The 24,355-nt window shown below is 39.8% G+C and overlaps 1 long non-coding RNA gene across 4 annotated transcripts in view; it reads left to right on the forward strand.

Moving 5' to 3' along the window:
• Positions 1-1,258: 1,258 nt before the first annotated feature.
• Positions 1,259-24,355, forward strand: part of LOC129643036 (uncharacterized) — a 51,964-nt gene continuing 28,867 nt past the window's right edge. For all 4 annotated transcript variants that reach the window (XR_008710025.1, XR_008710023.1, XR_008710024.1 and 1 more), the window contains exons 1-2: positions 1,259-1,389; positions 19,114-19,484. This is a non-coding gene — a long non-coding RNA (uncharacterized LOC129643036). The remainder of the gene's footprint in view (positions 1,390-19,113; positions 19,485-24,355) is intronic.

Here is a 24,355-nt window from a genome sequence, read left to right on the forward strand (position 1 = left end):
ACTTTACTAGTGTGTGAGATGAATGCAATTGTGCAATAGTTTGAGCACCAGATGCAAAGCAGAATTTTGATAACAGGCTCAAGAGTGAGTAATAATGCATATTTATTGTAAACATTTTGGAAAATATTGGAGAGTATCAGGGAGTGTATACAGATCACTAGGATCCCAGCACCCAGAGAAGACACTATTAATGGAATCAGCATGTTGAGGAATTTCCTTCCTGTTCTTTTAATTGTGTGTGCACTGCAGCCCTGGAATGGGGATTTGTAACCTGCTTCTGTTTTTTCCAGAACTACTTGGATAGTTTTCAAGTTGTTAAAATCTCTGACAACACAGGTTGAAATAAAATAGGCAGATGGAGACAGACAGCCTGATAGACCGAAACTGTTGAAATATAAAATAAAACTTAACATTGAAGATACCCAAGAAATTCACCTTGTTATAATTCAACTCATTAAGTATCAGTATTAATCATAAAAACAATGGTGTAATGCCTCTCTTATCAGAAAATCAGATTTCAGGCATCATCCACCATCTGGAACAGAAGAATGACATTTTTCCTGAAGACAGAGAAATCCAAACACAATATACTGTGTAAATGATTCTGTTTTATGCGGTCTGTAGAGTTCCTTTTTAAAATTATCATGTGTTATATATATACTACATTTCTTCTAGTAAACAGAAATTAACCTCTGTGTGTATTATACGGTTGTCGCAGATCCTCTAATGATGTCCCTAAATGTTTTTCATAGTATCTGATATACAGCAGACTTTCCATAAAGTGTATTTTTGTCTATATCATCCTAGTATCAATGCTTGCAGCTGCGCTCAGTAGCCCAGGTGTTTTCAGATCTTTTCAAAAATATATTATTAATACTCAGTCCTTGTTGTCATTGCTCAGTTGCCCAGTCATGTCTGAGTCTTTGCAACCCTATGGACTGTAGCACGCCAGGCCTCCCTGTCCCTCACCATCGCCTGAAGTTTGCCCAAGTTCATGTCCATTTCATCGGTGATGCCAGCCAGCCATTTCATCCTCTGATGCCCTGTTCTCCTTCGGCCCTCAATCTTTCCTAGCATTAGGGACTTTTACATCAGGTGACCTAAATATTGGAGCTTCAGCTTCAGCATCATTCCTTCCAGCTGGGAACACAGCCTGCCCATCAACAGAAACTTGGAGTTCAATCACTGTTGGCCAATGACGTCATCAATCATGACCATGTAATAAAGCATCCATTAAAAACCCTTAAACAGGAGCCTCCATCTTGAGGCCAACTTGGAGACTGGGGGAGGAGGGTCAACTCGGAGAGTACGGGAGTCCTTCACACTTACCCCACACCTTGCCGTGCATATCGCTTCCATTCGACCGTTCCTCTTTATAACAAAGATAAGGTAAGCAGAATATTTCTCTAAGTTCTGTGAGTGGTTCTAGCAATTTAATAAACCTCAAGGAGGGGGTCCTGGGAACCACTTAACTACAGCCAGTTGGTCAGAACCCCAGGAGACAGTTGGGGTTTATGGTTGGCATCTGAAGTATATGTGGGGTTGCAGGGAGTGGGAGTTGGGGTGGGGGTCTTGTAGGACTGAGCCCTTAAGCTGTGGGTTCAGACTTGAGGTAAATAGTTAGACTCAGCTGGTTATTGGAGAACTGCTTGGTGGAGTGGGGAAACACCCACACACTGGAATTGCTGTCACAGTTGAATATCCCTCCTTATTGGGTGTTGCAGCACTTTGTGTATGGTGTATTTTGTGCAGTATTTTGTGAATTATCTTCGTTCACTTAATATTGGCTTTCTTCTGTGTCGGTCACTCTTGCTTAGATTGCTCGTGCTGCTGGATTTTTGCCTACCGTGCGGCAGTCAGTTTCAAATTCTTTGGAAAACCATTTTGTTCCCCTACTTCCCCGGGTTTCTTTTAGCACTACTGAATGTAGTCATTAAAATGGTCATCTTCATCATAAGAATTTCCAGATTCACATTAAAAGGAACTCCATGTATACAACTTCCCCTTTTAGGTATGAGTTTTTGCCTGAAACGTTAGGAAAGGATTTGCTGAAGTGCAGTTGATTTACAATGTTCTGGAGGTTTCTCTGTACAGAAAATTGACTGTTATATATATTGTCTCTCCTATTTTGTTTCTGTATGGTTTATCTTAGAATATTGAATATAGTTCCCTGCGCTCTACAATAGGACCTTGTTGTTTGCCCATTCTATATATAATAGTTTGCACCTGCTAATCCTAGGGTTTCCCTGATGGCTCAGCTGCTAAAGAATCTGCCGGCAATGCAGGAGACCTGGGTTCTATCCCTGGGTTGGGAAGATCCCCTGGAGAAGGGAAAAGCTGCCCACTCCAGTATTCTGGCCTGGAGGATTCCATGGACTGTATAAAAATCTGTAGGGTCGCAAATAGTAGGACACAACTGAGCGACTTTCACTTTCACTCCCAACTTCCATTCCTTTTCTCCCCTCCCCCTCTCCTCCTCCTTGCCTGAAACTTATTAACACTTAGTGCCTCTACCTTAAGCAGAACTGAAAACCTAAATAGGTGCCTAAGGCTCATACCTAAATTAGATCATCAACCTTACCTGAGCAAAGACAGGAACGAAGCCACCTGAGATACCCTGAGAGGCATTTTGAGAAACTGGGTAGTTGAAAGAAATCGAAACAAACGTTACAACCTCGAACTCCAGGCAAAAGTTCCATAGGGTCATGGTCCTCTCAACCAGTTAATAAAGAGGGGACAGGGTGGGGTGCCTCTCTAGAGCCCCTTCTTTCCAGCCATCAGGAGAGTTCCACGAAGCCATTTTACCACTTGAGTAATGTTTGCAAGTATCTTGTAAAAGCTTTCTTTTCAAATATCCTAAAATTGGATGTGACAGAGGGCAAAACTCTGAATCTATATTATTTATAGACTAGGGCTTCCCTGGTGGCTCAGCTGGTAAAGAATCCACCTGCAATGCGGGAGACCTGGGTTCAGTCCCTGGGTTAGGAAGATCCCCTGGTTAAGGGAAAGGCTACCCACTCCAGTATTCTGGCCTGGAGAATTCCATGGACTGTATGGTCCATGGGGTCACGAAGAGTCAGATACTACTGAGCAATTCTCACTTTCACAAGCAGATTAGTATAAATGTATGTTTATTTTCCCCCTATTTCCACCCACTTTTAACTAAGGGTATAGATGTTTTAAACAACAGCACAGGACTTCACTGGTGGTCCAGTGGTTAGGACTCAGCTCCCAATGCAGGGGGCCCAGGTTCGATCCCTGGTCACAGAACTAGATCCCATGTGCTGCAGTGAAGATCTCGGGCTGCAACTAAGACACTGCTCAGCCAGAGAAATAAATATTAAAGGAAAAACGCACACAGAATCAAAGAATAAGTGGATTGAAATGGTTCAGAGAAAGATCCATTTTTCTTTACTCAGCTTTTCAGATTAATCCGAGATTAGCACTGTCCATGATTTACTTCTATCAGGAGTGAGATTTCTTCCAGCTTTCTGCTAAGGTGAGCAGTGATTGGAATCGAGGAGATGTCGTGATGGCTCAGTGATGCCTGGAAAGGTCTCAAAGATCTACTTCTACAGAAGAATCCTCCAAGATCCCCAGGGGAAGTAGTGCACCTGTTGCTAATGGAAATCGCTTGATTTTTGGAGAATTGACATTCCCAAACTGTAGTTAGTTTTCATCTTAACGCATGCTGTCACTTCAGTCATGCCTGAATCTTTGCGATCCTATGGATTATAGCCCACCAGGCTCCTCTGTCCATGGGATTCTCCAGGCAAGAATACTGGAGTGAGTTACCATTTCCCCCTCCAGGGAATCTTCCTGACCCAGGGATTGAACCTGTCTCTCTCATGTCTGTTTCATTGGCAGGCAGTTTCTTTATCACTAGCGCCACTTGGGAAGCCCAGTTTCCATCTGTTTTGTTTAATGGCTGATCACTTTCTGACCCGCAGCTTCTCCTAGATGAACCATTCAATGATGCACTCAAGCCTATACAGTTTTGTTCCTTGAACAACACAGATGTGAACTGTGTGGGTCCACTCATACTTGGATTCTTTTTTTTTTTTTTTCAGTAAATATGTAATTGGTTCTCCATATTTGTGGGCTTTGAATCCATGAATCCCACCAACCACGAATGGAAAATTTCACCCATGGTTGGTTGAATTCACAGGTGAGGAATCCAACTATGAAACTTGAATGTTTGTGGATTTTCATATACCGAGGAGGTCCTGGATCCAACTCTGTGTGGATACAGAGAAATGAGAGTATCTGCAATGAGAACTGATTTTACTAGGGAGATGACTTTAAAATAAAAATATCACTGTTGTACTAAAGAAAAGTTACAACTAAAACATTGACAGATGCTTTCACCTGCAGCAGCTGGTGGGTATTAGATCATTAATGTGATCATCATCTCCCAAATTAAAAGTTAAAGAAAAGGAAGGGAAATACACTCCAAATCCAGAATAAATTGACAAAAAGGAAACCATGATACACTCAACTCTGACCTCGTTCCTGTTTTCCCCAAGCTCTCCCTTCCCCACTCCTGTCCCAACGCAATGTGTTGCTTCAATTTCTAAACTACAAATTCTAGTTTCTAAACTACAAAGGATTCAAACCCCTTCCAGTCATTGGCCCAAATTCCTGCCCCTCCTCAAAGCCTCAAACAAACCCACTTTTTCTATGAATCCTCTTTCTCCTTATTCCCTTTCTCTGAGCCCTGTGTCACAGTCGTCCTCTGTCTTTGAGTTCAGTCACTTGTTATTCATTTGTAAGAATTTCCAGATCCTTTCTTTGCATTTCACATGTACTACTTGTGTCTCTCCAGCTGGACTGCATTCTACCTGAGGGCAAGAACCATATCTTAATCTCTTCTCTGTATTTCAGAGGACATAGCATAAGTGGGAAGAATATAGGTGTTTTTTGTTGTATTATCTTAATTTCGTGCATAGTTCATTTTCTCTTGATTTGACCACCTGAGTATTCACCTTCTGGGTCTTGAAATACATCTTTAAAATAATTAGGAACACAGGGATGTTTGTGTGATGGGATACTTGATTGTTGTTTCTGGTTTGTAGCTCCATATGAGTTTAGGCAATGTATTTTTCTACTGCTGTTCCAACCCTGACCTATCTCAGTTCCCACAGCTGGAAGTAATATTGTATTATTGATTTGATTTGGATAGAATCTTCTGTGTCTAAAAAAGGTACAAATGAGCATATTTGCCATGAGAAATGATTTTTCTAGGGAGATGACTTTAAAATAAAAATATCACTCTTGCACTAGAGGAAAGTTAAAACTAAAACAATATTGACAGACCCTTTGACCTTGAGGCAAACAGTGGGTATTAGGTCATTAATACGGGAATTGCCTCCCAAATTAAAGGGTAAAGAAAAAGAAGGGAAATACACTCCAAATCTAGAGTACATTGATAAAAAGTAAAACATGATAGAATGTTTTTGAATGCATGTAACAAATCCTAAGAACATCATGTAGGTTGGGGATAATCCTCATTTTAATTGCATCTCTAAAAGTGTGCTTGGCATAGTGTGGTGGGAGAAACTTACAAAACTTCAGAGCAAAGATGATCACACAATTACTCTGGTTGCATGCTGGTTTCTGCTCTGCTCAATCAAGATTGTTAAGTGTATTGACATGATTGGAAAGCTCTCCCCCCTGCCCCTTTCTTTGGTTTAAAGAGAACAAATACACATTGCAGGCATTCTACTTCAATTAGGCACTCATTCTTTCCTGCTACCAAGAATGGTCTTTGCCATGTAAATCTTTTGTCTTGCGATAAAAATGTCTCACTGTCTAGTTGAGTATTAGTTCTTCATTTTTCTCCTCTTTAGTTACACAATAAAATATAAATATACATTTTAAAATGTTAAATGGTACTTCTAAACATTTACTGAAAAATAAGTTTTCTTTTCCATCCTTATTCACGCCTAATTCTTGCTCCCCGAGGAAACCTCTTTCAATTTTTTAAGCTGTTCTTTTATACTTGCTTCTGTATTTGCAAATACTATTTTTATACTTTTCTTTCTTGAATTTTTTAAAGTTTTATGTTTTCCATTGGATACCTAATGGGAAGGATGAGAAACTAGTTCTCTTAACTACTTAACACACCCACTCACACACATACAATGATATGCACATAGCATGCAATCACATTCACTCATAAACACTTCTGTCTATAATTATCCTCTTAGTTACATCACATTTTTTGTTAGATCTGTATTATATGTTTATATTATTAAGACTATGAAACATTCATAACAGAGCAGTGTAGTGCCTCAGTCACATTGACTTTCTTGGAGAGTAAGTCCTTCTTGAGATCCCCTCAAGAAGGATTATCACAATTTAATTTTGCTTAGTTATCTCTGTATCAGTCACCAGTTTATCCCTCAGTCTAACAGATTTGATGATATCCCCTAAATACACTCATATATATTTGGTGTTTTCATCTGTTTTGTCTTCTGACTGCAGTTATTGCTTCTGGAACTCACAGATCTCCTGCTCCATTTTTTTTTTCTTTTTTCTTTTTAATTGAGATATAGTTGACTCACAATGTGATATTAGTTTCCAGTGTACAACATACTGATTCAAAATGTTTATACATGGTACTCCATGTAAAGTTATGTATAAAATACTATCTTCCCTGCCTTGTACAGTTTATCCTTGTAACTTATTTTATACATAGTGGTTTATCTCTTTATCTCCTACCCCTATCGTGCCCCTTCCCCCTTCCCTTTCCCACTGCTAACCACTAGTTTGTTTGTTCTCTGTATCTTTTTGTTTGGCTATAATCATTCATTTGTTTTATTTATTAGATTCCACATATAAGTAATAACATACAGCATTTAGCTTTCTCTGACTTACTTCGCTTAACTTAATATTCTACAGGTCCATTCATGTTGTTGCAAATGGCAAAATTGCATTAGTTTTTATGGCTGCGTAACATTCCATTGTGTATGAATGTATGTGTGTATAAATATATACATCATGTCTTTATCCATTCATCTGTAGATGAGCACTTAGGTTGCTTCCACTTGTTAGATATTAAAATGTTGTGAATATTACATGCATGTATCTGTTTTAATTAGTGCTTTTGTTTTTTGGATCTATATCCAGTGGTGGAATTGCTCAATGATAATAGTGCTTTTGTTAGTTTTTTTGGGAATTTCTATACTGTTTTCCATAGCGGTCTGATCAATGTACAGTCCCACCAACAGTGTACAAGAGTTCCTTTTTTCTCCACATTCTTACCAACCTTAGTTATTTGTTCTTTTTGATGATAACCATTCTGACAGGTATGAGGTGATGTTGATGTTGTGGTTTTGATTTGCATTTCTCAGACTAGCAGTGTTGAGCATCTTTTCATGTGTCTTCTATGAAAAAAATGTCCATTCAGCTCTCCTGCCCATGTTTTAATCAGGTTGTTTTTAGATGTTGAATTGTAGGAGTTGTTTATATATTTTGATATTAACCCCTTTTCAGTCATATCACTTAAATATTTTCTCATTCAGTGGATTATCTTTTTGTTTTGTTGATTTCTTTGCTGTGCAAAAGCTTTTAAGTAAATTAGATCCCATGTGTTTGTTTTTGCTTTTGTTTCCTTGGTGTTAAAGACAGATCCTAAAAAATATCATTATAGTTTATGTCCGAGTGTCCTGCCTATTTTTTCTTCTAGGAATCTTATGGATTCCTTGTCTTACTTTTAGGTCTTTAATCTATTTTGATTTTTGTATGTTGTATTAGAGAAAGTTATTCTTTTCCATGTAGCCGTCCAGTTTTCCCAGTACCACTTGAAGAAACTCTTCTTCATTGTATATTCTTGCCTTTGTTGTTGTAGATTCAGTTCAGTCGCCCAGTTGTGTCTGATCCTTTACAACCCCAAGGACTGCAGTATGCCAGGCTTCCCTGTCCATCACGAACTCTCGGAGCTTGCTCAAACTCATATCCATTGAGTCGGTGATGCCATCCAACCATCTCATCCTCTGTCGTCCCCTTCTCCCACCTTCAATCTTTCCCAGCATCAGGATCTTTTCGAATGAGTCAGTTTTTCGCATCAGGTGGCCAAAAGTATTGGACATTCGGCTTCAACATCAGTCCTTCCAATGAATATTTGGGGTTGATTTCCTTTTGATCTCCTTTGACTGGTTTGATCTCCTTGTAGTCCAAGGGACTCTCAAGAATCTTCTCCAACACCACAGTTCAAAGGCATCAATTCTTCAGCACTCAGCTTTCTTTATGATACAACCATCACACCCATACATGACTACTGGAAAAACCATAGCTTTAACTAGACTGATATTTGTCTGCAACATAATGTCTCTGCTTTTTAATATGCTGTATAGGTTGGTCATAGCTTTTCTTTCAAGACGTAAGCATCTTTTAATTTCATGGCTGTAGTCACCATCTGCAGTGATTTTTGGAGTCCAAGAAAATAAAGTCGGTCCCTGTTTCCACTGTTTCCCCATCTATTTGCAATGAAGTGGTGGGACCAGATGCCATGATCTTAGTTTTCTGAATGTTGAGTTTTAAGCCAACTTTTTCAGTCTCCTCTTTCATTTTCATCAAGAGGCTCTTTAGTTCCTCTTCATTTGCTGCCATAAGGGTGGTATCATCTGCATATATGAAGTTCCTGATATTTCTCCCTGCAATCTTGATTCTTTGATCAAGTCCAGCATTTCACATGACGTATTCTGCATATAAGTTAAATAAGCAGGGTGACAATATACAGCCTTGAACTATTTCTTTTCCAATTTGAAACCAGTCCATTGTTCCATGTCCAGTTCTAACTGTTGCTTCCTGATGTGCATACAGATTTCTCAGGAGGCAGGTCAGGTGGTCTGGTATTCCCATCTCTCTCGTTTTTTTTTTAAATTTTATTTTATTTTTAAACTTTACATAATTGTATTAGTTTTGCCAAATATCAAAATGAATCCGCCACAGGTATACATCTCTTTCAGAATTTTCCACAGTTTGTTGTGATCCACATGCCAAAGATTTTAGCGTAGTCAATGAAGCAGAAGTAGATATTTTTCTGAAATTCTCTAGCTTTTTCAATGATCCAATAGATGTTGGCAGTTTGTTCTCTGCTTCCTCTGCCTTTTATAATTCCAGCATGAACATCTGGAACTTTACGGTTCATGTATTGTTGAAATCTAGCTCAGAGAATTTTGAGTATTACTTTGCTAGCGTGTGAAATGAGTTTAATTGTATGGTAGTATGAACATTCTTTGGCATTGCCCTTCTTTGGATTTGGAATGAAAACTGATCTTTTCCAACCCTGTGGCCACTGCTGAATTTTGCACATTTTCTGGCATATTGAGTGCATCACTTTAATAGCATCATCTTTTAGTATTTGAAATAGCTCAGCTGGAATTCCATCACCTGCAATGGCTTTGTTCGTAGCGATGCTTCCTAAGGCCCACTTGACTTCGCATTCTAGGATGTCTGGCTCTAGGTGAGTGATCACACCATCGTGATTATCTGGATCATGAAGATCTTTTTTGTATAGTTATTCTGTGTTTCCTGCCACCTCTTCTTAATATCTGCTGCTTCTGTTAGGTCCATACAGTTTTTGTCATTAATTGTGCCCATCTTTGCATGATATGTTCCCTTCAGATCAGATCAGATCAGTCGCTCAGTCGTGTCCGACTCTACGAGACCCCATGAATCGCAGCACGCCAGGCCTCCCTGTCCATCACCAACTCCTGGAGTTCACTCAGACTCACATATATCGAGTCAGTGATGCCATCCAGCCATCTCATCCTCTGTCGGCCCCTTCTCCTCCTGCCCCCAATCCCTCCCAGCATCAGAGTCTTTTCCAATGAGTCAACTCTTCACATGAGGTGGCCAATGTATTGGAGTTTCAGCTTTAGCATCATTCCTTCCAAAGACATTCCAGGGCTGATCTCCTTCAGAATGGACTGGTTGGATCTCTTTACAGTCCAAGGGACTCTCAAGAGTCTTCTCCAACACCACAGTTCAAAAGCATCTTCAGTGTTACTGGTTGGGGCATAGACTTGGATTACTGTGATATTGAATGGTTTGCCTTGGAAACAAACAGATCATTCTGTCTTTTTTGAGATTGCATCCAAGTACTGCATTTCGGACTCTCTTGACCATGATGGCTAGTCCATTTCTTCTAAGGGATTCCTGCCCGCAGTAGTAGATATAATGGTCATCTGAGTTAAATTCACCCATTTCAGTCCATTTCAGTTTGCTGATTCCTAGAAGGTCGACATTCACTCTTGCCATCACTTGTTTGACCACTTTCAATTTGCCTTGATTCATGGACCTGACATTCCAGGTTCCTATGCAATATTGCTCTTTACAGCATCGGACCTTGCTTCCATCACCAGTCACATCCACAGCTGGGTATTCTTTTTGCTTTGGCTCCATCCCTTCATTCTTTCTGGAGTTATTTCTCCACTGATCTCCGTAGCAGTTCCCTTGCTATCTCTAATTTTCTTGACGAGATCTCTAGTCTTTGCCATTCTATTGTTTTTTTTTCTATTTCTCTGCACTGATTGCTGAGGAAGGCTTTCTTATCTCTCCTTGCTATTCTTTGGAACTCTGCATTCAGATGGGTTTATCTTTTCTTTTTGCCCTTGCGTTTGCTCCTCGCCTTTTCTCAGCTATTTGTAAGGCCTCCTCAGACAGCCATTTTGCCTTTCTGAATTTCTTTTCCTTAGGGATGATTTTGATCACTGCCTCCTGTATGATGTCATGAACCTCTGTCCATAGTTCTGTAGGCACTCTGTCACATCTAATCCCTTGTGTCTATTTGTCACGTCCACTGTAGGGTCATAAGGGATTTGATTTAGGTCATATCTGAATGGTCTAGTGGTTTCCCCTACTTTCTTCAGTGTCAGTCTGAATTTGGCAATAAGGAGTTCATGATCTGAGCCACAGTCAGCTCCCAGTCTAGTTTTTGCTGACTGTATGAAGATTCTCTGTCTTCAGCAGCAAAGACTATAATCAACCTGATTTTAGTATTGACCATCTGGTGATGTCCATGTGTGACTCATCTCTTGTGTTATTGGAAAAGGGTGTTTGCTATGACCAGTGTATTCTCTTGGCAAATCTGTTAGCCTTTGCCCTCCTAAATTTTGTACTCCAAGGTCAAGCTTGCCTGTGACTCTAGGTGTCTCCTGACGTCCTACTTTTGCATACCATTCCCCTTTGATGAAAAAGACTTTTTTTTTTTTTTTTTTGCGTTAGTTCTAAAAGGTCTTGAATAGTTCCATGAGGACCTACATCTTCTTTGGGATTCGTGGTTGGGGCATAGACTTGGAGTACTGTAATATTGAATGGTTTGCCTTGGAAATGAACAGAGATCATTCTGTCGTTTTTGAGATTTCACACAAGTACTGCATTTCAGACTCTTGTTGATTATGAAGGCTACTCCTTTTCTTCTAAGGGTTTCTTGCCCACAGTCGAAATAGTAGATTAATTGATCATAAGTACATGGGTTTATTTCTAGGCTCTCCTCGGTTCCATTGATGTGTGTGTCTTTTTTTATGCCACTACCATATTGTTTTGATTGAAAGTGAAAATGTTAGTCTCTCAGTTGTGTCCGACTCTTTGCAACCCCAGGGACTGTAGCCTGCCAGGCTCCTCTGTCCATGGGATTCTCCAGGCAAGAATACTGGAGTGGGTTGCCATTCCCTTCGCCAGGGGATCTTCCCAACCCAGGGATCGAACCTGGGTCTCTTGCATTGCAGGCAGATCTTTACTGTCTGAGCCACCAAGCACTTTTTTGATTACTGTAGCTTTTTAGTGGTGGCGCTAGTGGTAAAGAGCCCACCTGCCAGTGCTCGAGATGCCAGACACGTGGGTTTGATCCCTGAGTCAGGAAGATCCCCTAGAGGAGAGCATGGCAACCCGGTTCCCTATTCTTGCCGGGAGAATGCCATGGACAGAATAGCCCTGTGGGCTACAGTCCACTGTGGTCTCAAAGAGTCACACGTTACTGAAGCAACTTAACATGCACTCACACGAAGTCAGGGAGCATGATACCTTCAGCTTTGTTATTCTTGATCAAGATTGCTTTGGCAATTCGGGGTCTTTTGTGTTTCTATTTCCAGTTTTAGAATTATTTGATCTAGTTCTGTGAAAGATGCCATTAGTATTTTCATAGGGATTGCAATGAAGATGTAGTTGAACTTGAGTACGGTCACTGTAACGATATAGGTTTTTCCAGTCCAAGAACATAGTGTGTCTTTCGATCTGTTTGTGTCATCTTCAGTTTCTTTCATCGGTGTTTTACAATTTTCAGAATTCAGGCCTTTGCCTCCTTAGGTAGGTTTATTCCTAGGTATTTTATGCTTTTTGATGTGACTGAAGCACAACAGTCATCCTGTAACTTTCGTCAACCTGGGGCTTGCATCTCTCTTTAGATCTTTGTTTCTAGATTTTAGACTTCACTTTTTCTAGTTTTCTTATTTTTAATGTGCATATTTCCCTAAGAATGGAAAGTTTTGAGGCCTTTTCTGTCTGAAATGTCTTTGTCTTCTAATTTATTTACTTTTTAAAAAATTGAGTATCCTCTAATTTGATAGCTTGTCTAAGTATAAAATTCCAGGTTGTAAGGTTAAATCATTTCCTCCACAGTGGACCTGTCCAGTGAATTCCTTTCCGATGTTCTTTCTTTTTTACTTTGGGAAAATCTAAGAACTTCTATGAGGTGTTGTCAAATTTCAGAATGATTCTTAGGTCTTCTCAATTTATTTCCTGGTCTACCATTTGAGTTGTTTTTTTTCCCTTCATACCTTTATGGTTCTTTTTTAGTGTTTGATCTGCTTTTTCTGGCATTGCTTTTCTTTGGATACTAATCTCCAATTTTAATTCCTTATGTATCTGTGTTTTCTCATCTAATTTATTTTATTTGAGATTTGATAGTTTCTCAACCATTAGGTTGAAACTACAAATATTTCTAGAGTTCAGTTTCTCAGACTACTTCAATTACCAGACTACTTCTCTACCTAAATTAACTTTTTCTGCTCTTTGATCTTTTGTTCTTCCTGTCTTTGTGGGTTGATGGCCTATAAATTCCTTTGCTATCATTTTTTAGGCATTGAGGATAGGAGAGATGCAGAGTAATAGGTAGCTAATCTGCCACATATATACATAGATTTTCTGCTTTAATTTTTTCATAATTATATATATACATATTCAAATAAAATTTCCAAGCATTGATAAAGTATAGAAAATAACAAATGTCCACACTTTTGAAAAGCCTTATCATAATCATCTTTCCTTTGGATTTCTCTTTCTCTCCCTATCTTAATTATGAAGAACCAAAATATCACAGAGATAAAGTCTCTCAATATTCTTCAATTTCAGTCTTTTTCCTCACTCTTCAGAGGTAGTTCATTTGGTATAACTTATTCTCATCCATGTTTATATCTTAATGTCCATGTATATCTCCCTAAGTAATTTGCAGTTTTGTTTTGCTAGTTTGAAAGTGTGTTACCAGCGTCATATACTGTATGTGTTGTTCCATACAATTTTTTTCACTCAACATATTTTTGTGATGTATATATTTTGATGTACTCATTCTAACATCTGTAAGGTAGCTATGCATATATTCTGTATCCTTTACTTTTGTCAGTCTTAAATTAAAAGCTATCTTGTAGTACATATCAAGTCCTTAAAGCTCACTGCATTCCTCCACTGCAGAGAAGCAGCATAGTTTTAAGAGCCTGGGTCTTGGTGTCAAGTAAATCTGGGTTCAAATCTGCAGTTTATTTACTAGCTATGTAATTTAGGGTAAGCTACTTAGCCTCTTAGATTTTGGTATCATCATTTGTAAAGTTTAAATACTAAATAGTATAGAAATTATCATTGTGAGTATCAAAGGATGTATATTCAGTACAGTAGTTTACAATATGGAGAAGGAAATGGCACCCCACTCCAGTATTCTTGCCTGGAGAATCGCGGGGACAGGGGAGCCTGGTGGGCTGTCGTCTCTGGGGTCGCACAGAATCAGACATGACTGAGCCATGCAGCAGCTGCGGTAGTTTACAATATTAAGTAGTCAAATAACTCAGCTGCTATTATATGAAGGCCAACAATTCACTGCCTAAATCTCGGACCCAGTTGTTCAAACTGAGTCCTTTTTACAAAACCCCTTCCAAGTAGTAGTCTAGCTTCTATATGAACACCTTCAGTGACTTGAGATTCTTGAGTTCATTATAGTTTTAAACATCTCTGTAAAAAATTATGCTTCCTGTAAGGAATAAAAACATAAACTCTCCCTGAAGTTTCTGCAGAATTAGTCCTATTTCTACCACTTGGGACCAAGCAGAACAAATCTAATCCCTCTTCCATTTGACAGACTTTCACATATTTGAAGACAAATATCAAGTCCCCTTGAGCCTAATTATATTGAAAGCGAAAAAAAGATAGAATAGAAAGAAAAGGAAGGAAATTGGTATGTGTCAGTGGTAGATAAGGCCTCACACACTGAAATCAGTAAACGTGGAGATAACTACCTTAGAATTCTCTACCAGTTGCTCCAAAATGAAAAGCTGTCACCAGAACCTCCCTTTGAGGAAATCTTGTAAGCATTATTGAAATTCTTTCTTCCTCCCTTTTGGAGACTTTGATGGTATTAAGTGTTACCAAATGGGCTGGGAAATAATCTTTAAACATATAAAGAGTCTTTATTGTCATCTATTATACTTTAAGCCTGAAATGGGTAATAACAGGAGATGCTCTGGTTTTACAAGACAATAATGTCGTGTCTGAGCAGTCAAAGACTATTATGAGCGAGACTACAGTGCAGTTTGGCCCAAAAGCTCTCTCTCTGACAAATGTAGACCTGTTACCCCTGTAGAGGTGTGATCAATCTCAAAGTTTTGTTAACAGATTTAGTTCTGCTTCTTAGTTCCCTGCTAGAGTTTCTGACTTTTATTCCAGGTTTTGTGTTCAAAGCATGCACATCTATCATGTCTTCAGATGAAACCTCTTTAAAAATTACCCACTTAGATGGAAACATGGACATAAAAAGACTTCTGATTTAGCACAAGGACCACTCCCATCCCCCAGCTCTTGGCAGGTTCTCCTTTCAGATCTTAATGCATCCGATTGTGTCCTTTGGTCACGTTGTCCCTCCTGAGGGTCTATAATGAGAAGCTAAGGCAGCAGGTGTAAGCTGTAGCCCTTGGGTCAAATCCAGCTGGCTACCTGTTTATATATAATTTATGAACTAAGAATAATTCTTATTTTCATTTTCTAAGATTTAAACATTTCTTATTGAAGTACAATAAACATTTTTTATTGAAGTACTATCTGTATAACTAAATAATTACAATTCCTGCTGTACAGTAATGTGATTCAGTTATATATATGTACACACACATATATACACATATTTTCCATGTTATTTTCCATTATGGTTTATCACAGGTGCTGAATATAGTTCCCAGTATAGTAGGACCTTATTTGTCCATTCTATACATAACAGTTTGTATCTGCTAACTCCAAATCCATCCCTCCCCTGCCCCCTTGCTCCTTGTCAACCAGAAGTCTGTTCCCATGTCTGTCTCTCTTTTGTAGATAACTTCACTTGTGTCATATTTTAGATCCCACATATAAGTGATACCCTATGGTATTTGTCTTTCTCTGTCTGACTTAGGATGATAATCTAGGTCCATCCATGTGTGGCAAATGGCTTTATTACATTTGCTATGACTGAGGAGTAGTCCATTGTGTATATGTGCCACGTGTTCTTCATCCATTCATCTCTTGATGAACATTAAGTTTCCTTCCATGTCTTGGCTGTTGTGAACAGTGCTGCAATGAATGTGTATGAATGCTATAAAATGAGTGTTGTTTTCCCTCATATATGTCCAGATGGGGGATTGCTGGGTCACGTGGCGGCTCTGCTTTTAGATTTTTGAGGAATCGCCATACTGATTTCCATAGTGGCTGCGCCGGTGTACATTCCCACCAACAGCACAGGTTCCCTTTTCTCCATACCCCTATCAGCATTTGTTATTTGTAGACTTTTTAATTATGGCCATTTTGACCCATGTGAGGCGGTACCTCATTGTAGTTTTGATTTGCATTTCTCTAATAATTAGTGCTATTGAGCACAAGAATAGTAAGAATAGTTTTTAAATATTTAAATGGTTGTGACACATAAAAATTATATGAAAATCAAGTTTCTGTGTCCATAAATAAAGTTTTATTGCAACACCACCACACTCACTTGTTTAAACATGGTCTTTGTCTGCTTTCCGGCTTTGGTGGCAGAGTTGATTACTTTCAGCAAAGACCCTGTAGCCGATGAAACCTAGTGTTTACACTCAGATTTACCAGGATGGTTTGCTCATCCTTAAATTAGGGAAAGAAGACCTGATTAAATCAGATTTTTGACTCCTCCCATTAAAGGAAAACAGGAAAAAAATCTGAGTGGAGCCATGGGAGGTAAGGACTTACCCAGAGCCAAAAAAAGTGTCAACAAAGAGAGCATGACACTATTTGAATGTTTCAATGAAAGATGAAGATGCTTTAAAATCTCATCCCAAGGGACTTCCCTGGTGGTCTGATGCAGGGTGTACCAGTTTGATCCCTGATCAGGGAGACAGGATTCCACATGCCTTGTGGTCAAGAAGCCAAGGCCTAGAGCAGAAGCAGTATTGCAACAAATTCAATAAAGACTTTAAAAATAAAAAAAATCTTAAAGTCATCCCAAATTTAAAACAGCTCAATGAAAACTATGCTCACTATAAGGAATATCTCTTCCCCCCAAAAGAAAGTCACCCTGTATTTTCTGCAGAAATTATCCTGTTTCTACCATTTGGGACAAGATAGAACAAGTCTAATCCCTCTTCCATATGACAGACTTTCAAATATTTGAAGACAAATCTCAAGTCCTCCTGAGTCTAATTATATTGAAAATGGAAGGAAAAATGGGAGAGAAAGAAAAGAAATGGAATTGTGCATGATGAACAAAGCCTCACACATGGAAACAGGCTTTTTTTTTTTTACCCCCTCCCCACCACAGGCTTACCACTTTATAATAACTATGAAAAACAATCCTCAAACAAATTCAGGATTGGCAACTGCTTAGATTTAGACAAGGATGGAGATAGGAGAAGCCACACAACTTCTATTTTTCCCTAGTGGCTTCATATCTTGAGTTGCTGGTGACAAAGGAGGGATACAGGCCTGTCAATCATTTTCTGTCCTTCAGGGCAAAAATAACTGGTCCTTTCTTTGTAGTGGAATGTAGAGTAAGTCTTTCTAGGAGCCCACAGACTATTTGTTTTAATGCAGTGAATTTTAGATTTTGTTGCTCCTAAAAATCTCAGGATAAGGTTATAGAAATGCAAGATTAGTATGATTGTTAATCTCCAGTACTCATTCTAGTCTGATTATGAAAATCTGAGGTGTAAGACTCAGAAAAGTATGTTTTTAATAAGCACTCTATTTCTACTTCAGAGGCCTCATGCTTTAAAAAATACTGCTAAATTGCCTAGATCAAGAAAACAAATTTAAGTTGCACCCTGGTTTCAAACTCACTGCCTATAAACCTTTATATTAAAATGTCCCTATGCACATTTTAGGGCTTCCCTAGTGGCTCAGTGGTAAAGAATTTACCTCCAATGCAGGAGATACAGTTTCAATCCCTGGGTTGGGAAGATCCCTTGGAGATGGAAATGGCAACCCACTTGTATTCTTGCCTGGGAAGTCCCATGGAAAGAGGAGCCTGGTGGGGTCACAAAGAGTTGGACACCACTTAGTGACTAAGAAACAACAAAAATGTACGTTTTAACATGGCTGCTCAGAACAAAACCTTGGGGCCATCATTTCTTTCTTCCTTTTCCAACAACCATCCAGTATATAAGCAAATCCTGCCAGCTGTACCTTCAGAATATATCCATAATCCAAACACTTATCAGCCATACTGCAACCACTTTGAACCAACCCACAGTCATCTCCACCCACCACTGCTAAGTGCTAATTGCCTAGCAGCTATTCTCAGTATGGCTTGCATATTTTTAAGCCACCAATGTGATGCATGCCAATACTTCTTGAATCCCTCAAGTATCTTCTCAAGTCACATGACTACAAGTCCGGACCTTCTAAGATAATATTTGATCCATCCTCACCACGCTTTCTTCTCTGAGCTCATCTCCTCCTTTCTTTGTGCTCCAGTCCCAGGGACCTCCTTGCTGTTCCCTGAATAGACCAGTGTACTTCCACCTCAAGACTTTGGAATGGAGGTTGCCCTTGTGTTTAGTCCTCTTCTTTCAGGGATGATCTCGAATCACTTGTCCTCTCCTTCAACTCTTCAGTCAAAAGTCACCTTCTCAGTGAGACCTTGCCTGACAACCTTATTTAAAGTACAACTCAATCACACCGCCAGAAATCCCATGCCTGTCTCCTGTGTGTAACTTATTCTATGCTTAGTTTTTATTCTTTGCTTCCATATCCCCTGCCAGAAGAATGAAATCTCTGAAAGAGTGGGGTACTTTTGCTTGAAATTATTGTTGTATTCCACTGCCTAATATAGTGTGCTGACTTAAAAAAAAAAAAAAAAAAGCACAACTTGAGAGTTGTGAGTTAAGATTTATTTGGGGCAAAATGGGAAGTCCAGTCCAGGAGACAGCTTTTCAGGTAGCGCTGATGGTGTGGTGGTGCATGGGTGTGATGTAGGGGTGGTGATGCTTTAGTTGCTAAGTTATGTCCGACTCTTGTGATACCATCCTGCCAGGCTCGTCTTGGGATTCTCCAGGCAAGAATACTGGGGTGGGTTGCCATTTCCTTCTCCCAGGGATCTTCCCAACCCAGGAATCAAACCCGGGTCTCCTGCACTGCAGGCAGATTCTTTACTTATTGAGTTATGAGGGAAGCCCCAGGCTCCTCTGTGCATGGAATTCTCCAGGCCAGAATACTGGTGTGGGTAACCTTTCCCTTCTGCAGGAGATCTTCCCAACCTAGGGATCAAACCCAAGTCTCCCTCATTGAAGGCAGATTCTTGACTGACTGAGCCACCTGGGAAGCCCAAGAGGTAGGAGATGCTTGGTATATGAGTGATTTTGGTGAAGAGGGAACACAGACAATCAAGCACCTATTTTTTTTTTTCAGGAGGTTCCTGATAGTCATGAGGTGCAGATGTCACCATGAAGGATTTTGGTGCTTTTCAAGATATAAGGAGAAACAAGAATTGGCTCATAAAATCAGCTCCAAAAATGTCTAACTATCTTAAGACCTGTTCTGGCAGTTTTTCCCAGAGCACTGAAAGCCTCATTTCTGCTCTCCACCCTGAACTCCTTTCAGGAGGTGTTGAAAATCAGCAGCAGCACATGATTTAATCCTTGTAGAGGTAGAAAGCAAATGCCAACTTGTAGCTGACAAGTGTTTCCCTGATAGTAGGCAATCAATAAATATTCAAATATTTTTTAAATAAACCAAACATTTGGGTAAAGCTGTGAGCCAGTAGAACACACAATTAAATGGTAAGTGGTATTCCTTTTTTTGCCAAGATTGTAAAGGATGATAAAAACAAATGATAGTGTGGGCCCATAAAAGAAGTATTAACCTCTTTCAGTGATAATAAAAGTATAGTTGATATTAGTATTTTATATAATTTTTCATTTATGATGTAGTCAAAAACATACTCATTGATAATCTCTCCCAAAGTATTTGGGTTTTGAGCTATCATGCTAGAAGAAGAGACCATCTCTCTTTCTGGGCATTTTAAACAAATTATTTAACCCTAGGTCTCAGCGAAGATGAAGAAGTATGGGTCACTTATACTTTTTTTACCTGCAAGTCTAACAATAAGTTCTAAGTTCAGTAGCTCAGTTGTGTCCGACTCTTTGCGACCCCATGAATCACAGCACGCCAGGCCTCCCTGTCCATCACCAACTCCTGGAGTCTACCCAAACCCATGTCCATCAAGTCAGTGATGCCATCCAGCCATATCATCCTCTGTCATCCCCTTCTCCTCCTGCCCCCAATCCTTCCCAGCATTAGGGTCTTTTCCAATGAGTCAAATCTTCCATGAGGTGGCCAAAGTATTGGAGTTTCAGCTTCAACATCAGTCCTTCCAATGAACACCGACGACTGATCTCCTTTAGGATGGACTGGTTGGATCTCCTTGCAGTCCAAGGGACTCGCAAGAGTTTTCTCCAATACCACAGTTCAAAAGCATCAATTCTTCAGCGCTCAGCTTTCTTCACAGTCCAACTCTCACATCCACACATGACTAGTGGAAAAACCATAGCCTTGACTAGGTGGACCTTTGTTGCCAAAGTAATATCTCTGCTTTTCAATATGCTACCTAGGTTAGTCATAACTTTCCTTCCAAGGAGTAAGCATCTTAATTTCGTGGCTGCAGTCACCATCTGCAGTGATTTTGGAGCCCAGAAAAATAGAAGTCTGACACTGTTTCCACTGTTTCCCCATCTATTTCCCATGAAGTGATGGGACCGGATGCCATGATCTTCATTTTCTGAATGTTGAGCTTTAAGCCAACTTTTTCACTCTCCTCTTTCACTTTCATCAGGAGGCTTTTTAGTTCCTCTTCACTTTCTGCCATAAGGGTGGTGTCATCTGCATATCTGAGGTTATTGATATTTCTCCTGACAGTCTTGATTCCAGCTTGTGCTTCCTCCAGCCCAGTGTTTCTCATGATGTACTCTGCATATAAGTTAAATAAGCAGGGTGACAATATACAGCCTTGACGTACTCCTTTTCCTATTTGGAACCAGTCTGTTGTTCCATGTCCAGTTCTAACTGTCGCTTCCTGACCTGCATACAAATTTCTCAAGAGACAGGTCAGATGGTCCGGTATTCCCATCTCTTTCAGAATTTTCCACAGTTGATTGTGATCCACACAGTCAAAGGCTTTGGCATAGTCAATAAAGCAGAAATAGATGTTTTTCTGGAACTCGCTTCCTTTTCCCATGATCCAGCGGATGTTGGCAATTTGATCTCTGGTTCCTCTGCCTTTTCTAAAACCAGCTTGAACATCAGGAAGTTCACGGTTCACGTATTGCTGAAGCCTGGCTTGGAGAATTTCGAGCATCACTTTACTAGCGTGTAAGGTCAGTGCAATTGTGCGGTAGTTCGAGCATTCTTTGGCACTGCCTTTCCTTGGGATTGGAATGAAAACTGACCTTTTCCACTGTTGAGTTTTCCAAATTTGCTGGCATATTGAGAGCAGCACTTTCACAGCATCATCTTTCAGCATTTGAAATAGCTCAACTGGAGTTCCATCACCTCTACTAGCTTTGTTCATAGTGATGCTTCCTAAGGCCCACTTGACTTCACATCCCAAGATGTCTGGCTCTAGGTGAGTGATCACACCATCGTGATCATCTGGTTCATGAAGCTCTTTTTTGTACAGTTCTTCTGTGTATTCTTGCCACCTCTTCTTAATATCTTCTGCTTCTTTTAGGTCCCTTACCATTTCTGTCCTTTATCGAGCCCGTCTTTGCATGAAATGTTCCGTTGGTATCTCTAATTTTCTTGAAGAGATCTCGAGGCTTTCCCATTCTGCTGTTTTCCTCTATTTCTTTGCACTGATCGCCAAGGAAGGCTTTTTAATCTCTCCTTGCTATTCTTTGGAACTCGGCATTCAGTTGGGAATATCTTTCCTTTTCTCCTTTGCTTTTTGCTTCTCTTTTCACAGCTATTTGTAAGGCCTCCTCAGACAACCATTTTGCTTTTTTGCATTTCTTTTCCACAGGGATGGTCTTAATCCCTGTCTCCTGTACAATGTCACAAACCTCCGTCCATAGTTCATCAGGCACTCTATCAGATCTAGTCCCTTAAATCTGTCTAACAATAATTTGGTCTAAAAAATTAATTTCAGATTCTTTATCATTGACAGTGTTCAGTTCTCATTTGGTTAAAATACTTACAGAGGATTTACTAGAATATAAAGTTATTTTTTACATGTAATGTTTCTTTGGATCCCTACTGTTGACAAATATAGAGAGTGGGACAGGATATTCATGATAATGAATTTACAGAGGTGAAAATTGAGACCCAAAAAGTAAAATGAATTGTCTGATGCCCCACTGATAGGCCTGAGAGCTATCATTAGAACTTTCCTTGGAGCTTTTTTTTTTTTTAATTGAAATATAGTTGATTCAGGCTTCCTGGGTGGCTCACTGGTAAAGAATCCACCTGCTTTGCAGGAGATGTTGTGGGTTCGATCCCTGGTTTGGCAAGATGCCCTGGAGGAGGGCATTCTTGCCTTGGAGAATCCCAGGCATGGAGGAGCCCTATGGGCTACGGTCCATAGGGTCGCACAGAGTCGGACAGGACTGAAGTGACTGAGCACGTGTAGTTGATTTACAATGTCATGCACTTTCTTCTTCATCTACTCTGGGTTCTTTTCATCTAACTCACAGCATCTCATCTATGGTTGAATACCCAACTGCTAAGTCACTTCAGTCGTGTCCAATTCTGTGCGACCCCATAGACGGCAGCCCACCAGGCTCCTCCGTCCCTGGGATTCTCCAGGCAAGAACACTGGAGTGGGTTGCCATTTCCTTCTCCAATGCATGAAAGTGAAAAGTGAAAGTGAAGTCGCTCAGTCGTGTCCGACTCTAGCGACCCCATGGACTGCAGTCTACCAGGCTCCTCTGTCCATGGGATTTTCTAGGCAAAAGTACTGGAGTGGGGTGCCACTGCCTTCTCTGAATACCCAACACTTCTCTTTTAAAAATTATTTTTCTTTGGCTAAGTTGGGTCTCTGCTGAGTGGGCTTTCCCTAGTTGCAGTGAGTGATGGCTACTCTCTACTTGTGGTGTGAGGGTTTCTCTTTGCGGTGGCTTCTCTTGTTGCAGAGTATGGGGCTCTAGGGCAAGTGGGTTCAGCACAGGGTCAGTTGCCCTGTGGCATGTGGGACCTTCCTGGACCAGGGATTGAACCCGTGTCACCTGCATTGGCAGGCTGATGCTTAACCACTGTACCACCAGGAAAATCCCAACACTTTCCTTTTTGAAAGGAAGAATAGATTAAATTTTTCTCTGAGCTTGAAGACAGCAAGGTTATTTGATACTGATCACTTAATTATAAAGGTGCCTCCAGCTTTTAAAAGTGGTCTTTGTAGATTGAACAAATAACTCATCCCCATCAGTTTTAAGAGTGTATTTTTAGTTAGTTATAGTGGAATGTGATTAAATCAAACATTCACAGGCAAGAATGAAAATATTAAAAAGTTGTCATGGGTTTGGAGAGAAGAGATTTTGCAAAGTGCTAAGAAATGTGTTGGTAGATGAGAAAGAAATAAGATTTTTAACCTGGACTAAATTAATTTAAGATGAGGACCCAATTTAGTTCTTAAATTTCTTTAGAAAAGTGAATCCCAAAATGTGAGCTGCAAGATGTTACTACATGCTCATTAAATGGGAGTTAGTAGTAATAGATATTTAGAAAATGGTGCAGACAATAACTTTGGTTGAGTGATTAAAAATGCATATTAGCATACCTTCATTCTTTAATATAAATTTATTTTAATTGCAGTCTAATTACTTTACAATATTGTATTGGTTTTGCCATACATCAATATGAATCTGCCATGGGTGTACACGTGTTCCCCATCCTGAATTCCCCTCCCACCTCCTTCCCCATACCATCCCTCTGGGTCATCCCAGTGCACCAGCCCCGAGCATCCTGTATCATACATCGAACCTGGACTGGCGATTCATTTCACATATGATATTATACATGTTTCAATGCCATTCTCCCAAACATCCAACCCTTGCCCTCTCCTACAGAGTCCAAAAGACTGTTCTATACATCTGTGTCTCTTGTGCTGTCTCGCATACAGGGTTATTGTTACCATCTTTCTAATTTCCATGTATATGCGTTAGTATACTGTATTGGTGTTTTTCTTTCTGGCTTACTTCACTCTGTATTATAGGCTCCAGTTTCATCCACCTCATTAGAACTGATTCAAATGTATTCTTTTTAATGGCTGAGTAATACTCGATTGTGTATATGTACCACAGCTTTCTTATCCATTCGTCTGCTGATGGACATCTAGGTTGCTTCCATGTCCTGGCTATTATAAACAGTGCTGCGATGAACATTGGGGTACACGTGTCTCTTTCCCTTCTGGTTTCCTCAGTGTGTATGCCCAGCAGTGGGATTGCTGGGTCATCTATTTCCAGTTTTTTAAGGAATCTCCACACTGAAGGTCCCTGCTTACAAAAAATGTGAATAAAACCTCATCGGTTGCTAGGAGATTAAATGTTTGATTCCATGTAAAGTGCCTAGTACATTAAACTATTCAGAAAGTGTTGATTACTATTATTATGCAAAAACTTTTGAGAGGACTCATGGTAAGGAACCTTCTAAATGTGATTAA

This window comes from Bubalus kerabau, chromosome 2 (assembly GCF_029407905.1).
Source record: "Bubalus kerabau isolate K-KA32 ecotype Philippines breed swamp buffalo chromosome 2, PCC_UOA_SB_1v2, whole genome shotgun sequence".
Classification (NCBI taxonomy): Eukaryota; Metazoa; Chordata; class Mammalia; order Artiodactyla; family Bovidae; genus Bubalus; species Bubalus kerabau.